This window comes from Gossypium raimondii, chromosome 10 (genome assembly GCF_025698545.1).
Source record: "Gossypium raimondii isolate GPD5lz chromosome 10, ASM2569854v1, whole genome shotgun sequence".
NCBI classification, from domain to species: Eukaryota; Viridiplantae; Streptophyta; class Magnoliopsida; order Malvales; family Malvaceae; genus Gossypium; species Gossypium raimondii.
Genome location: NC_068574.1, coordinates 49,789,307 through 49,805,562, shown reverse-complemented (window position 1 = coordinate 49,805,562; position 16,256 = coordinate 49,789,307). Strand labels below are relative to the sequence as shown.

At 34.7% G+C, this 16,256-nt stretch overlaps 1 pseudogene; it reads right to left on the bottom strand.

The window, feature by feature from the left end:
- Nucleotides 1-2,039: 2,039 nt before the first annotated feature.
- On the bottom strand, nucleotides 2,040-8,159 carry LOC105775555 (probable methyltransferase TCM_000331; annotated as a pseudogene).
- Between the last annotated feature and the right edge of the window lie 8,097 nt (nucleotides 8,160-16,256).

Below are 16,256 nucleotides of genomic sequence, written 5' to 3'. Positions count from 1 at the left end.
AGGGCGCGTTCATATAAAAAAACTCAGCTTTTTTGGTATAGTTAAATATTAGTGTTTTTGTCCTTTAGTCCCAAATTCGATTTCTCTTTTTACTCACATTTATATTTTTTATTTCATGTTGTTTTAAGTTTTTTTTAATTAATATTTTTAACACATTACCTTTTTTGGTTAGATGGTCAGATAATTGTGATTTCATCTGTCAGTTCAGTTCCATTTCTCTTATAAGCATTTTAATATATATTTTTATTGTTAATTCAACTCTCTTTTATTTATAAAATCAAATAATAAATATGTAATTATTTTTAAAAACATCAACTGATTCCTTATATATATATTTTATATATAATATTTATATGTCAAATATTTATTTTATCCACCTATATTGTGGGGTATGATGATTTCTAATATTATAAAACCAAATAATTATTTCAAATACACATAAAAAATATATAATAAAAAGATGAATTAAAATTGAAAAATATATTTATTAATTATAAACATTAATTAAAAATAATTAAAAAAACTTGAAACAACATGAAATAAAAAATACATATTAAAATGCTTATAAAAGGAATTGAACTTAGGACTTAAGAATAAGATCACAATTATCTAACCATTTAACTAAAAAAGTTAATGTAGGGGTGAGCAAAACTCAATTCGACTCGAAAAAATAAAAAAAATTCGAATTTCGAGTTAAACGAATCGAGTTATTCGAGTTAATCGAGTTATTCAAATCAACTCGAATTTTTTTTTCAAATTTTGAGTTCGAATCGAGTTGAGTTTTCGAATTCAAAAAACTCTAATAATTCGAATAATTCGATTATCAAACTATAATTTTTACATTTTTATCCCAAACTCCCAAACCTTTTTACTTTTTCCTCAAAACTTTTACTCATTCCTTCTTTCCCCCCAAAACTTTTACTCCCCTCCCCTCCCAACCCCTCAATCTACCCAAAATCCATTTCCCACCAAAATTTTACTCTTCCATTTACTTTTTCTCAAAATTTTACTCCCAAAAACCCTCAAAACCTTTTATTTTCCCCCAAAATTGTTACTCCCTCCCACTTTTCCCCTAAAACTTTTATTCCCTTCCCATCCCACCTCTCATCTACCCCAAACCCTCCCCCCTCCAATTTTTTTTAATATTTTCCCTCCAAAATTTTACTCCTCCCTATTTACTTTCCCTCAAACTTTTATTCTCCAAAACTTTTTATTTTCCCCCTAAACTTTTACTTCTCACCATTTACTCTCAAATAAAAAATCAAAATTATCCAAAAAAAATCACTAAACATAAATAGTAATAATTTTATTTATATCTACCATTTATATTATTAAATTAAATTTCACATTTTATATTATTTATATTATTGAATTGTTTAGTCATATTGAATATTTATATTAAAATTAAATTATTAATTATGCCATAAAATATTCGTGTTAAAATTTTATATTGGTATCAATTTCACATTTTATTTTTAAAATAACTTTTATTAAAAATTATATTTTTACATTTAATATTTTTAATTCCAAAATACATAGTGACAAGAATTTGAAGATAATTGAAACAACTAAGCAAGCAAAGAAGCTAACCAGTATATAAAAATTAATAAATAAATTATGAGGTGATGAAAGTTAATAAAAATTTTGATTAAGGTGGACAAATTTTATTACGATGGGTGATAGGTTACAAGGATCCAAAATTATTTTTTAAAATTTAACTCGAACAAATATATTCGATTCGATTCGATTCAAATTCCATCTCACTTGACTCGATTCGAGAAAACTTCAAATAAAGTTAGGATGATAAAATGAGATTCGAAAACTCGATTAACTCGAAAATTTTCGATTCGATCGAATGCTCACCCCTAAGTTAATGTGTTAAAAATATTAATTAAAAACCACCAAAAAAAAACATAAAACAACATGGAATAAAAAAATACAAATATGAGTAGGAGAGAAATTGAATCCGGGACTTAAGGAAAAAAAATATTAACATTTAACCATTTGACCAAAAGAGTTGAGTTTTTTTGTTGGCATGGCTAAAAGCACATCCTATGAATAACTATTTTATGCATCGAGTTATTTGGAGCATCTGCCACATGTGCTGCAAACCTTGTGAATAACTCGTCAATTATAGCATCTCTAAAATGATTGCTGAGTGTTAACAACTGTATTAGGATGAATAACAAAGAAAATAGAATGAAGACACTAAATCTTTTACCAGTATTATTTGCTTGCCTTTGATCAGTACGTGGATAATATTTATACTTGTATGACTAACTGCTATGACCAACTGCTGCTAACCACTTACTAATAATATTCCAGCCTATATAACAAATTAGTAACAGACTAACAGAGTCTATACTCTAATATTCACCTAGCTTCACCTAGTTTCTCAATAGGTAAGACTTGAAACAGTTTATGAAATCGAGCAAAAGTGGAGACAGACAATGGTTTTGTGAGAATCTCAGCTACCTGATCACAAGCCGGTACCTCGCCGACAACGAGAGAACCATCAGTTACCTTTTTTGCGAACAAAAAAATAGATCAAGCTCAACATGTTTGAATTTGGAGTGTAATACCGGATTAGCTGCGATCGCTATTGCACTAGAATTGTCACACCAAATAGTAGGTGGATCAGCAAAACGAAGCTGTAACTCTGTTAGTAGGGAGACTAACCAAGTAACATCACTAGTAGTTGTAGCTAGACTCCAATATTCCACCTTAGCCTTGGAGCGAGAAACAACTTGTTTCTTAGAACACCATGAGGCAAATGTATGGCCAAAGTACACATAATAGCCTGTTGTTGACCGGCGATCATCAAAATCTAGTCCCCAGTTGGCATCTGCATAACCAAATAAAGACAACCTATCAAATGGATGAAAAACTAACCTGTGATTAACAGTGCCCGTGATCATCAAAATGTATCGTAGTAGGCGCATGCATGAATTGACAGACACGATTTACCGTATAAGCAATATCAGGCTGAGTCAAGACCACATATTGTGATGCACCGACAATACTTCTATATTCAGTAGGATCAACGAGATGATCTCCCTCATTTTTAGACAAATTAGCAGAACTGATCATCGGTGTGTGAACAGTTTTCACACTAGCCAAGAAACTCCTATCAAGCAGATCCCGGATGTATTTGCGTTGGTACAAGTGAAGACTCCCATTGGAAGACCTAGTGACTTCAATGCTTAAGAAGTAGTGAATATCTCCCATGTCTTTAAGAGAAAACTCGTTATGTAACTATTGAATAAAGTCATTTATACTGTCGGTCGTACTTCCAGTAACAATAATATCATCCACATAGACCAGAACATAAATAGTTGATACGGTCATAACTCGAACAAATAAGGATGCATCGGATTTGGATAACAGAAATTCTGTAGAAATAAGAAAATATTTTTAATTTATCAAAGCAGGTGCATAAAGCTTGTCGTAATATGTATAATGCCTTTGTCAGACGATACACTAAGGAATTGTAGTCGGACCGAATTGACCAGATTTATTTAACAAGGTAGAGAGCTGACGCACCTCACGACCAGATCCCAATTCAGCCAAAGAGTCAACCGAAACAGACGGTGTTGAACTACAATTAAAAGCAGGAGGCGAAGACTCAGTGGGTCGAACAAGCGAAGATGTCATGGAGCGATAAGATGAAGACTGAACAATCGGAACATATGTGGAGATACATTGACTCGATTGGACGATGTCTGCAGTATCCAAAGAAAATAAAAATTGATGTTCATCAAACACAACGTGACGAGAAACAATGACCTTACCATCCGGTGTGAGACAATGATAGCCTTTATGTTAAGAACTACACCTTAAAAATGTGCAGGGTTGAGAACGAAAATCCAACTTGTGATGCAGAAACAGACGAAGATACGAAAAACAACAACACCCAAACACCCATAAATGATCATATGTAGGTTCATAGCCATAAAGAACTCGATACAAAGACTAGCCTTTTAGAATCAGGATAGGTAGACGATTAATGAGATGAACGACACTGTAGAACGCGTAACCCTAGAAATTCATGGGCAGATTTGCTTGAGCTAAGAGAGTAAGGCCCATTTCAACAATGTGTCTATGTTTTCATTCAACTACACTGTTCTACTTGGACCTATGTGGGTAGGAGAGGCAACGAATTATCCCATGACAAGCCAGAACCGATATGAAGGCACGAAACTCACTACCCCAATCACTTTTAAATTTTTAAATATCCTTTCTAAACTGAGTTTTGACCATTTTCTGAAATTGAATAAAATAATCAACCACCTGAGACTGACGCTGAATGAGATAAATCCAAGTAAAACAACTAAACATGTCGATAAACGAAACATAATATAGATTATTCCCATAGACAACAGACGCAGGTCCCCATAAGTCGAAAACAATCAAATAAAAAAAATCTGTATATTCAGTAGTAGAACTTGAAAAAGGCAATTTATGGGACTACCTCTTTTGACATGCAATACAAATATCATGAAACAACTTGACACTTATTGAGAACAAGTTTAACAACCGAAGGAGACGGATGACCAAGTCTGTGGTGCCATAACACAAAAACATCATCACCGTCATTGCGATTCTGGAGCCTAATGTTGTGAGCAGAAGGAATAATAACAGATGGAGCAAGAGTAACTAGCGAAAAATAATAGAGTCCATCACGAGTGTGGCACCGCAGTAAATTTTAATAGATGTCCTTTATAACACAATAAGACGGGTGAAATTCAAAGAACACATTATTTTCATTAGCAAACTAAGAAACAGATAGCAGATTCTTCCGTATGTTAGCACGCACAAAACATTAGATAGATAAAGCAACTTAGTCTTCGTAGCCAAAATAGAATTCGTAACACACGAAATATTTGTAGGAGTCCCATCACCTATGAGAAGAGAAGATGTACTGGAGTATGGCGTGGACTCGTTCAAGGCAGAGGCCTCCCTACAAACATGATGCGTAGCCCCCGAATCAGGACATCAGGATGAGGTCCCTACAGGCATAGGAATGTAAGAATTATCACTATCAAAATTGGACCCATACTGAATCGTATTGACATTAGACCTAGAAGTGGTCAAAAAATCAAATGCATGAAAATCAGGAATGTGGGGCAACCCAGCGCACGACGAGGAATCAAAATCAATAACATATGCCCTCGGTTTAGTTCACCACGAAACACATGAGCCATTATTTTGCATAGAACCACAGCCATTTGTGGGCCCAAACCCTTGGCCACGTCTAAGAAAACCCTCAAGTAGCAGTCTACCCAAAAGAACCATGTCCAAGACTAGGACCAGTACTGACCACCCCACCAAGACCAGACGACCCAAATTTTTAGCCTGAAACACGTGGCTTATTAACACCAATAGATGGCCCAAAGCTCTGGACCAATTCCTGTGGCAATTGCTGACTTTCGGTTAGGCCACGATACGGGTCTGGTTTAGCATTGGGCCCAAACCCATGGCCTGCTCCATCAAGAAAATTAGGCGCAAAAGGGTTTGAAGCCCTAGCAGGTGGCAGACTTGGCACACATGAGATGTTGTTCTACAAATGTGGCCACCCTCTCCACGAAGAGTCATAGGGAAAACACATTGGTGCCATCATAGAAGTACTAGCAAACTGGCCAGGCCCACTAAACTGATCTGGAATAGGGCGAGCCAACGTATACTAGCCATTAGATTGACTAGGCACACCAAAAACTCTGTCACGAAACCCTTGACCAGCACGAACAGGAGAAGCCCGTGCCATGGTCGGAGCAGACAGACCGCCGTAGTCGCGATTGAAGAAATAAACATTGTTGCACTAGATGTCCATAGCAACCATAGATATGGCACTAAAGTGGAGACCTAAAACCTTACCCATGAACACCAGAGGAGGATCACCACCATGCACGAAGTCCTCCACCAATGTAGCGAAAGTGGCTTCTACTATATGGGCATGAAAGGGGACATCGTGCACCTCGCGAGTCTGACGACTTTTGAACTCCAAAAGCACATCAACAATTTTTTGCAATGGAAGAGTTTCAGATGAGAATGATGCCAGAGTTAGAACAGTATCATAGTTCTTTGATAGGCCGAGAAGAATGATCTTCACCTTCTTGGCCTCCAAAACCACAGATCCAGATGTTTCGAGTAACGCGTAAGTATTCTGAATCTTAGTAATATACTTTTTGATAGTCTTGATGAAGTGTAGCTCATGCTTAATACACGACAGGTTGGCTCCGGTGGCGGCGGTGAAAAGGCGGTTCGCTGTACTCTAAACCTCACACGTCGTCTTGGTAGCTGTAAAACAAGACAACAAATAAGCACTAATCATAGATAGTAACCAAGAAGTGAGTAACTTATCTTGATGAACAAATAGAGATGCGTTGGGATTTAAAGCTAAAGTTCCATCCGAAGAAGACACAAATCGAGATGGAGTAAGTAATGTCCCTTCTAAAAATCCTATCAGTTCATAACCTCCAATGATCAATCGGATATGTTATTGCCATTGTACAAAATTTCCTTCATCTAACTTCATAGTGTGATGATGAGGAAACAAGTGAACCAAACGAGAACCAGAGAACGAGGGACTGCTACAACCAGCTGAAGTAGAATTAGTGGAATTGGCCATAGATCTACAGCAGAAGCGGCCTCAGAAAAATCAAGCTACTGATACCATGTGTAAAATTGTATTAGGATGAATAAAAAAGAAAATAGAATGAACACACTAAATCTTTTACCAGTATTATTTGTTTTCCTTTGATCAATACATGGATAGTATTTATACTTGTATGACTAACTGCTATGACTAACTGTTGCTAACCACTTACTAACAATATTCTAGCCTGTATAAAAAATTAGTAACAGACTAACAGAGTCTATACTCTAATACTGAGAATAGTCTCTAAACCAGCTCTTACAGTATTTGCAATGTTTTCCCTATTTTTGTATAAAAGCTGAAACTCGAGTCTTTGTTACATAGTTGCTCATCTCTACTTAGAGGGTCACTGTCTGTTACAAATACTTGTAAGTTATTGATTTCGAAGGATCCTTCCCTCACAATGATCTCAGCTACTTCTTCTTTGCAAGGAGTATATAATGGAAGGTTGAATGAATCCATATTTCCTTCTTTTACAACTCCCTACGATACTTTAAGTTAATTTATTACTTTCAGATTTAAATGAATTATAAGGAGACCAAAATATAAATAAAACATATAGCCTGTGCAACCAAGTTTAGAAGGGATTTATCAAGAAGCTCCCAACCATAATATTGATCAGAAGGATTTGGGTTTTTCCTAGCCAAAAAGGTTAGCACCATATGACTTTGGGGTATTATTTCATTCGAGTGCATACTTAGAAAACTTGTCAAGTCTTTTTGAAATTGGTTTTCATAGGCTTTGATAACATTAGGAGGACTTGGTCTTGTCTTATATATGTTCCTCTTATGGTTCTCCAACCCAGCTGGGAGCTATGCATATGATCAAAATTGAATGAGATTAAAATAAAGCCATAACAGGTACTGAAGAGAATGTCATTTGTTTTTCATTGAAAGAAAAGATATATATATTCAAGTGGACTATCATGACTGACCTTTGAGTGCTAATGAAGTGCGCTGGAAGAATGTACAAAGTGTAGGCTTCGGGTTGGAAAGAGTCTGTGATAGAAAGAACCTGCAACTCCTCTTATAAAACACTTTTCCTGCATTGTATCTCCTCAATCCTTCTAAAGCCTCTCATAGAATCCTGGTATTGACTTAAACACAAAATTGAAGTCATTCTCTGGGAGATCATTTAGAAGCACTTCAAACTCGAGTAACTTCAATTGTTCTTGTTGACATATCCCATGAACGGCATCAATAATGTGCCATATAGCCATGAATGTGTTAGGACATGAGAAACAACCTAAGTCTAACACTTTCATACATATTGGAATAGTTTTGTTGAACATAATTTTGATGGATTCTTACTTTCAAAACTATTTCTTTGTGTAAGCATATTATCACGATACTTTTTGAAACAAAAAACACATATATTGTAAAATTGAATAATATTGAAAGAAAAAGATAAATGAAAGACGGAAAAAGACTTGTAAAACTGAATTGGCAGCATAGTTAATTTCATGATCTGATGCGTTCATGCGAAGAATATTTTCTATTGTCATTTTTGCTTAATTAGTTTCTTTACGAACTTGATGTAATGTAGCGTTTTCTCATGCTCATACCATAGCACTCTACTTTATATATATATATATATATATATATATATATATATATCAATATAATGGATTTTTGAGCGTTGGCGTTGTAACGGTAAAAAAATTAAGAAGGGCCAACGCTCAATTCTTTTTAACCTATAAATACCCTCCAAATTTTATTTCTTTTATTCATATCCTTCTCTCAAACTCTCTCAAGCTTTTTGTTCTGAATTTATCGATATTCTTATTTATATATATATTTATTATCTCGTATTTTATTTATTCAGATTAATTTCTCACAACTGGTCGCCTCTCTAATTCGTTTTGCCGATAAGCATATTTCCGCCGCCCCAACAACAGTGATAAGATGAAATTTTAAATTTTGTTATTTTTAATTATGTTAAATTTAATTAATATATTTTGATAATTTGAAATAATTTTTTATGTTATAAACAGGCAAATGATCGTGTTTTGGTGGGGTTCATGCATAATATGGGAAAGCCTCCGATCCTTAACATTCATGGCTACTTGCTAGAGGCTACATTCTTGCATAAGTCTCATATGCTCGGGGGTTGCAAACTAGATCCTACACTAATCAGAGCATTGGTGGAAAGATAGAGGACAGAAACACAGACTTTCCACATTCCATACGGCAAGTGTAAAATCACACTCAAGGACGTAGTGTTATAACTTGATTTGTCAGTGGATAGGCTAGTCGTCATGGAATCATCATTCGTTCCTAGTAAAGTGGACCTTTGTAGAGCAATGTTGGGGAAGGTCCCGAACAAGTTTGATGGTGGTCAGATATCAATCAACTAGTTGGAGGACAATTTTGAAGAGCTTCTGAAGATCAAACAGAGGAGGTCAGAGAACAATACGCCCGGGCATTCATCATGAGGTTAATCGGGGGCATTTTAATGCTTGATAAATCTCAAAATTTGGTACAGTAAGGTGGATACTACATGTAGTGGAATTCAATCAATGCAGAAAGCTAAGTTACGGATCTGCCATCTTGTCTACGTTATACCAAGAGTTGTATTGGGCCATGGTCCCAAATATGATATCGATCAGTGGTTGCTTACTCTTACTGCAGTCGTGGGCTTGGTGGTGACTACCGTTTCTACGTCCCGGTGTAACCGATCTATACGTGTTCATGTTGGTGACGAGGTAAAAATTATTTATTAATAAATACGTAGTTTGTATAGTAAATATTTTTATTTATTATATGTTTAGAGTAACATATCGCATATATAGGTAGAACCATGGGCCGAGTTACGTGGGACTGCTTGAGGAGCTTGAAGATTTTAGGCTGTTGTTAGATTAACGCTTCGAAGCCGAGGTTAGCTACTTATTAATTTGAACCTATATTAATTACACAATGATTAGTAAAGAAAATTGTACATAACGATATTTGCAATTCTGCTTTTTAGTTTGAATAGATGTCGTATGGCGACAACGATATCATATCTTGCACCCCGTCAGAAGTGTTTGCCAATCGGGAAATATGGGATGCGAATGTGTCATTGATAGTGTACGCGACAGTGAAAATGTACGAATTAGATCGGGTGTTGTGGCAGTTCGGGTGGACATACGGGGGAAGAATGACGACGACTGGACAGAGAAGTACATGGAGTAAGTTTAGGCTTAGGATCGAAGGATGGAATCCTTACTCGTCCACAAAACATTCTTCTCAACTGACACGATGATAGATATCAATTATATGACGTTGTCCAGTGTCACCAGCAAACCGTTTATGCTATCGCCGGAGACGAGGAGTAGGGAAATTAGGCAAAAGAGGTAACAACGACTGCTACAGTAGCAACATTGGAGGGGACATGGTTGCACGACGGGTTTGTCTTCAGCTATGATAGAAGAAGTGCCGCCTATGACTATGCAATATCTAGTTCAGTTCACTTCACTTATTCCTTTTCATTTCACTAACTCCATGTTTTTTTCACAAGCACCGCATTACGCATCACCACCGCACGTGACCGTTTCTTCTCTTCCCGTAGGTACATATTTCGAGGCACCAGTGCCCTCGCATTCTTCACCCCTATACCGACCTAGATGTCCAGCCAAATACCTATGTATGCACCGCCACCAATGAGGCCACAGATACAAATGCCCATACAGGAGTCTAGTGTCGATGCCTGGGACAATGCTGATGTACCCGAGATTTGGGGCACTTTATGGTTACACATCGATAGTAACAAAAACACCGCCCATATCATTGTTTTATTGGGGTGGCTCATCGGCGCAACCATTGGCCACGGGGGTGAAGGATACACAATGGAAGGCTAGGATGACACTGGCGAAATCGAAAACGTAGCCCAATGACCAGTACTAGCTGGGGGTGGAGGCGACGATGACACTAACGAGGAAGTCTATAGGCCCGCACCTCCAGTTGTGGGCAAAAATCCTCCATGCGACTGTAGTCCACCGTCTTGTGGCACAGATTCTCCCCCATGACACAATTAATGTATATTTTCTAAATAGTTTAATGTATATATATAACATAAATAAACCGATGTTTTTTTTATCCTAACATCACATTTGTCTTCATTACTGTCTAACTTGAGTTATGTCTAAGTTAACAAGGAACACCTGAATAATGGAAGCATTGTAATGAATATTATTTGGAAGAAAATAATACTATCGACGTTGAAGCCTCAATGTACCCTTGTACATAGAACATGTTGCTCTAAAGCGTGTTCAGAAATCATATAATTTCATCTCACTCGTGCTCCCCAAGTATTTTGCAAAGTTACTTTAACTTTAAGTAGGAAAGAAAAATGTTAGAGAAAGCCAACGCACTTTCTTGACATGTCAACAAGGAAGCTCCCCCAGTTGGGCGTGCTTTCTCTAACATTTTTCTTCTGACCAAAGTTAAAAGTACTTGACACTTCGTATTTTTTAGCCACTTTCAGCACGTTTTGAATATATCCTTCTAGTTTTGCGACGCATTTTCGATCACAGGAAATTTTTTACTTTGCAATCCTACCCTTCCCTGCGCTTATAAAAGTGGTCACACACACTAAGCTTCATCGTCCCTCAAACATCTTCTCCCCCATCATCTATCCTTCCTTTATAAAACATTTTTGGGTGTTTGAGAGCATAAAGAAGTTTGAGGGCATAATCATATGGAAAAACTCTAAGGCTTCTCGCTATAATCAGCATAATTATTTTTCTCAATTTCCAGGTGGCCGGTACCTTCAACCTTCCTTATTATTCGAAGGCCGGCACCATCGTGGATGCAAGAGGATAGGAAGCGACTATTGGGGTGCAATAAAGGTGATACTCATTCGGGGTGACGACGATTTTCGTTATTAAACAATCTATTAATAACTACAACCATTGCTGCTTCGACCCGAGTTTGACCTCTACTATGTCGGAACATCCGCTCTCCACCTTAGGGCCTTTTTATGTCCACCTCAATGTCAGCCTTCGGATAAGAATGAAAGGTTAAAGATATCGACTACTTGGAAATAGAGAAAAAATTACATTGATTACACCAGAAATATCTAGAATTTTTTCATATAATTATGACATTAATCTTATGTATGGTATATATAAGACATCATTTGCGGTATCCAAAAAGCTTGAACTCTTGATTGCATAACGACCGTCACCTAGCCCTCGGTTATACTCGAACCTGTGACCGTATCACGACAGCTGACTGGGACCTCCACCTAGACTTCGACCCCTGATCGTATCAAGCATTGCCACCCTGCGCGTTATCACATCCTCGACCCCTCAAATCTACCTATGAACTTTTGAGGTTTTAGTCAAAAACCCTAAACCTTAAAAAATTAAAACTCTAGCCCTACCATTAAAATATTAAAACCCTAACATTAAAAATTAAAAAAACCTAGCCCTAGGAGAGAGAAAGGGAAAACGCGTACAGTTGGACGTGCTTTCGCTTCATTTAACAGGAAAGCGTGTTCAGCTGGATGCACTTTCCTACCACCTGTATAGAAAGCGCGCCTAGTTGGACGCATTTTTTGTTTCTCTCTCTTAAAAGCGACCTATTTCCTTGAATAAAAAAAATTGGCCTGAAAGCCTAATTAAAAAAAATTGGCATTTACATTTAATTTAGCCTTATTTAAATGGCAATTTCAAAATTCTTTTCCAATTTTCAAATATTAAATAAATAATTTTTTAAATTAAACTTTTAATTAAAATGAATATAATATTTTATTTGACCATTTTTTTTTTTGCTTTTAACTTTAAGATTATCTGTCGATTGGATTTTAACCTTATTAGCATGGACATTGTTGTAAATGTTGGAGCGCCGGCACCCCTACGGGGCAATGGAAAAATAAAACATTCGGCGATCCTAACCATGGATCCATGTGTGAGGAACGAATCGAGGTGAAATAAAGGTGTCGAAATTACCGAATCTTTATTTTGAGTAGACAACAACGCTTCAGCAACGAGTAATCTGATCTACTATCGAACCAAGCTGCAATCTATCATGACTCCGGCCTCTACGTAATCCACCCAGTTGACAATGAACGGAAGGAATCCCCAAAATTGTTTTGAAAATGACTTTGCGTTGACGGGTGCTAGACCCCAAGCAAATAAAAAACGAGATTTTTATATCTATTTTTAGGGTTTCTAGAAATTAAATAAATATAACAATGTTTTAAACCGAAAATTATAATTACATTAATTATAATAATGATTTCGGTAAACTATATATTTATTTGAATTTATATACTAACCAAATTCATGTTCTCATTATGCGTACAACAACCTTGTACATAATGTGTTTGATATTTGATTACCCAATTAAATTAATTCTATAATTAATTTAATTCAAGCGACAACCAAACACAATACCAACTATATTTTATTCCGTTCATTTCAACTATAGGGTGTGACCATGTAGGTTCTTGTAACGTTAGCAGTAATACTAGAACGATTCCAATGTTACAAACAATGAGTGGCACCTAGCAATGCATCATTGCTACCTAAGTCACAAGAAATCATGATTTGACATAACCTTTTTATGATTAACCTTTCATGCAATAATCCTTAAGTCCTTTATCTCTGGATTGGACACAAGTCATGGAATAGTCACACTTGCATAGTCCGTTCCATGTTCCTTGATATATTAAGTAGACTATGATATACAAATAAGTATGACATCTCATATCAGCTTATTTGAGCATGGCCATGCATTTCTAGTCTCACTCAATCAAGTGGCCTAAGATATTACTCCCATTATGTAGGAGGGACTTATCCTATATCGATCAACCATATCCCTCTACATAGATCCTGGTATATCCAACATCAACCTTTATAGAACAACCAGTTACGGTGTACGTTTGACTGTATCAAAGTATACAACTCATGATGTTGGGATTATGATGATCTCAAGTCCGAGGACCATATACATATTAATCACTATAAGTAATGTTGTGACAATTACATAATAATCCAAGAAACATACTCATAACGGGTCAGTCCAATATGTTGTTCTCTAACACACATATTCATGCATCGATTTTGACATTCCATATCAATGACAACTTTTTATCATCAATCAACTACATGTTAGTCTTAATGCATTATTGTTGTCCTATCCAACAATAATACTTCACTAAGGACCTTTTATGAATAATCATATTATTTTCAGGACATTATTATAAAACAATTTATTTATATACACGTAAAAGAAACTGAAATAATAATGGTAACGCCTTATATTAATAAACATGATAAATCAAGTATGTTATTACAACCATCTCATGATTGATCTTTGGGCATCATACTCTAACAATAAATACAGGAGGAAATGAGTTCGAGTGCGTTGGAGCATATTATCCTCCTATCTATGGGTTGAGGAAAGACTATGAATAATTCTAGGCATTGTGTCCAAAAGAACATATATGATTAGAACCTATAATAAAACTCACATTTTTCAAATTCTTTTCAATGTTTCAAGATTTTTTTGTTTTCACGTTTCTTTTTATTTTTATTTTTAAAGTTTTAATTAAAACTAACTTCACATTTTTTGTTCTATTTCTATTTAACGTTTCACAACTTTTTTTTGTTTTTCAAGAAATTAAAATTAATATAATCATTAACCTCACTTTTTTTGTGTTTTTCAAGTTTTAAACATTAAATTGTTTCAAATTAATATATAATCTTCACTTTTTTATTTTCAATATTTAGTAAAACTAATATAACATTTTTCTGTTTTATTTCTATTTAATGTTTCACATTTTTCAAGTTTAAATTAAAATTAATATAATCCTTCATTTCATGTATTTTTTTTGTTTTTCAATTTTGAAATATTAAATTATTTAAATTTAATATATAATCTTCACCTTTTCTGCTTTTTTACTTTTCAGTTAAAATTAATATACTCTTCACATAAATTTATTTTTGTTTTTCAAGCTTTATTTCTCAGTTTTTCTTTACACAAGCTTCAAGAAATTAGTTGATATAATTTTTAAATAAAAATATATTTTAACAAATCTAAAAGGACTTATTAACCCTCTTTATAATTCTACTTAAATTTCAAATATATATATGTATTAATTTTTATATATATAAACACCAACTCAAAAATCAAAAGAGGGTCAACTCACGTGAAAATATGATATATAGTACAAACGATAAATAAGATATTACAAATTGATGCCTAAATACCCTATTTGCATAATAATCCTAAAAAGGTTTATAATCCCACGTGAATAAGCCACTATTCTAAGTTAATGTCCCAATTAACATTAAAAAATATCACATGCTTATAACATTAACACAAGAAATTTATTTATTATATAATATTGAATTATAATAAAAAGAAAATACCGCCCTTTATAAATGACTTGTCACCAAAGATTTATCAAATATGGCTCAAGGATGTTTTCCAAAGGTATGATAAAAAAAAATTAAGTATTTTCATACAAAACAAGTTGATTACTAAAGGTCTCAATTTTGATTTTGTCAAATTCTTTGGCATCAAAGAGCAAGATTTGTTGCAAACAAGTTCAAGCTAGACATGAATCCAATGTGAACATGGATCCAAAATCTAAATGGCACTAACTCCTATTTTTGTATGATAGAGAAAACATGATGCACAAATCTACAGTCATGGAAAGTGTTAGGTGTATTGAAGATAATTCATTGTTATAATCAAAGAAATTGATCATTGTAAAACTGTGCAGAGTCTAGAGAAAATGTTTGATTGCCATTACAAGATTTTTTTTTTTAATCGTAGCAATTTGAGAGAGAATTTAAATAGGAGAAATTGAAAAGCATCATTATAATGAGAATTTGAAGAAAACAATTTCTTCTTGAGATTCAAGTGAATGGAACGAAAGAAAGGTTGCTTAAGTGAATATGTGATTGAATATTGAATTGGTTTGAAGAAATGGATCCATGGACACATTTGGATTATATGAAATTCAAGTCTACCAAGGTAATGTTGATGAGACTCCTTCACCTTGGAATATGGAAATTTTTCAAAACATTGTTAATCCATCTAGATAGGTGGCATTGGTGAAAGAATCACTCATGGAATTTTACAATTGTAGTAAAATAACTAATCAATTAAGTCGTATCAAGAAGGTTTTCGTCCTCAATTGCAATGGTGTTTAATTCATAATTAGAGTTTTAAAATATCAAGACGTGTGGACATCATTTAATTGTTTTGTTTGAAATTTTATTCTAACCAATCCATATCTTTAGAGTCATCAAATGCTAAATCAAGTGGTTCTATTTGTTTGAGAAAGAGTTGGGGAAGGCCAAAGAATGTTTTTATGTTAGTGGCGAAGAAAATAAAAGAAAATATGGGACGCATTTAATGAACTAGCCTTGTGGATTTAAATGTTGAACATAACAATGAATCAAGGGAGTATAGTATCAAGTGTGATCAACTATGCACTAATAAAGGAGAAAATGTTGATCAGGATCTACATGGAGACAATTGTTAAGAAATAATTATAAGTGAAACGACCAACGAAGAAAAGGAGAGCTTAATACACCAGTATTCAACCATGAAAACTCATGGGCTTCTTTAATTAACATCGACCCAAATTCTTGTAAGGCTGA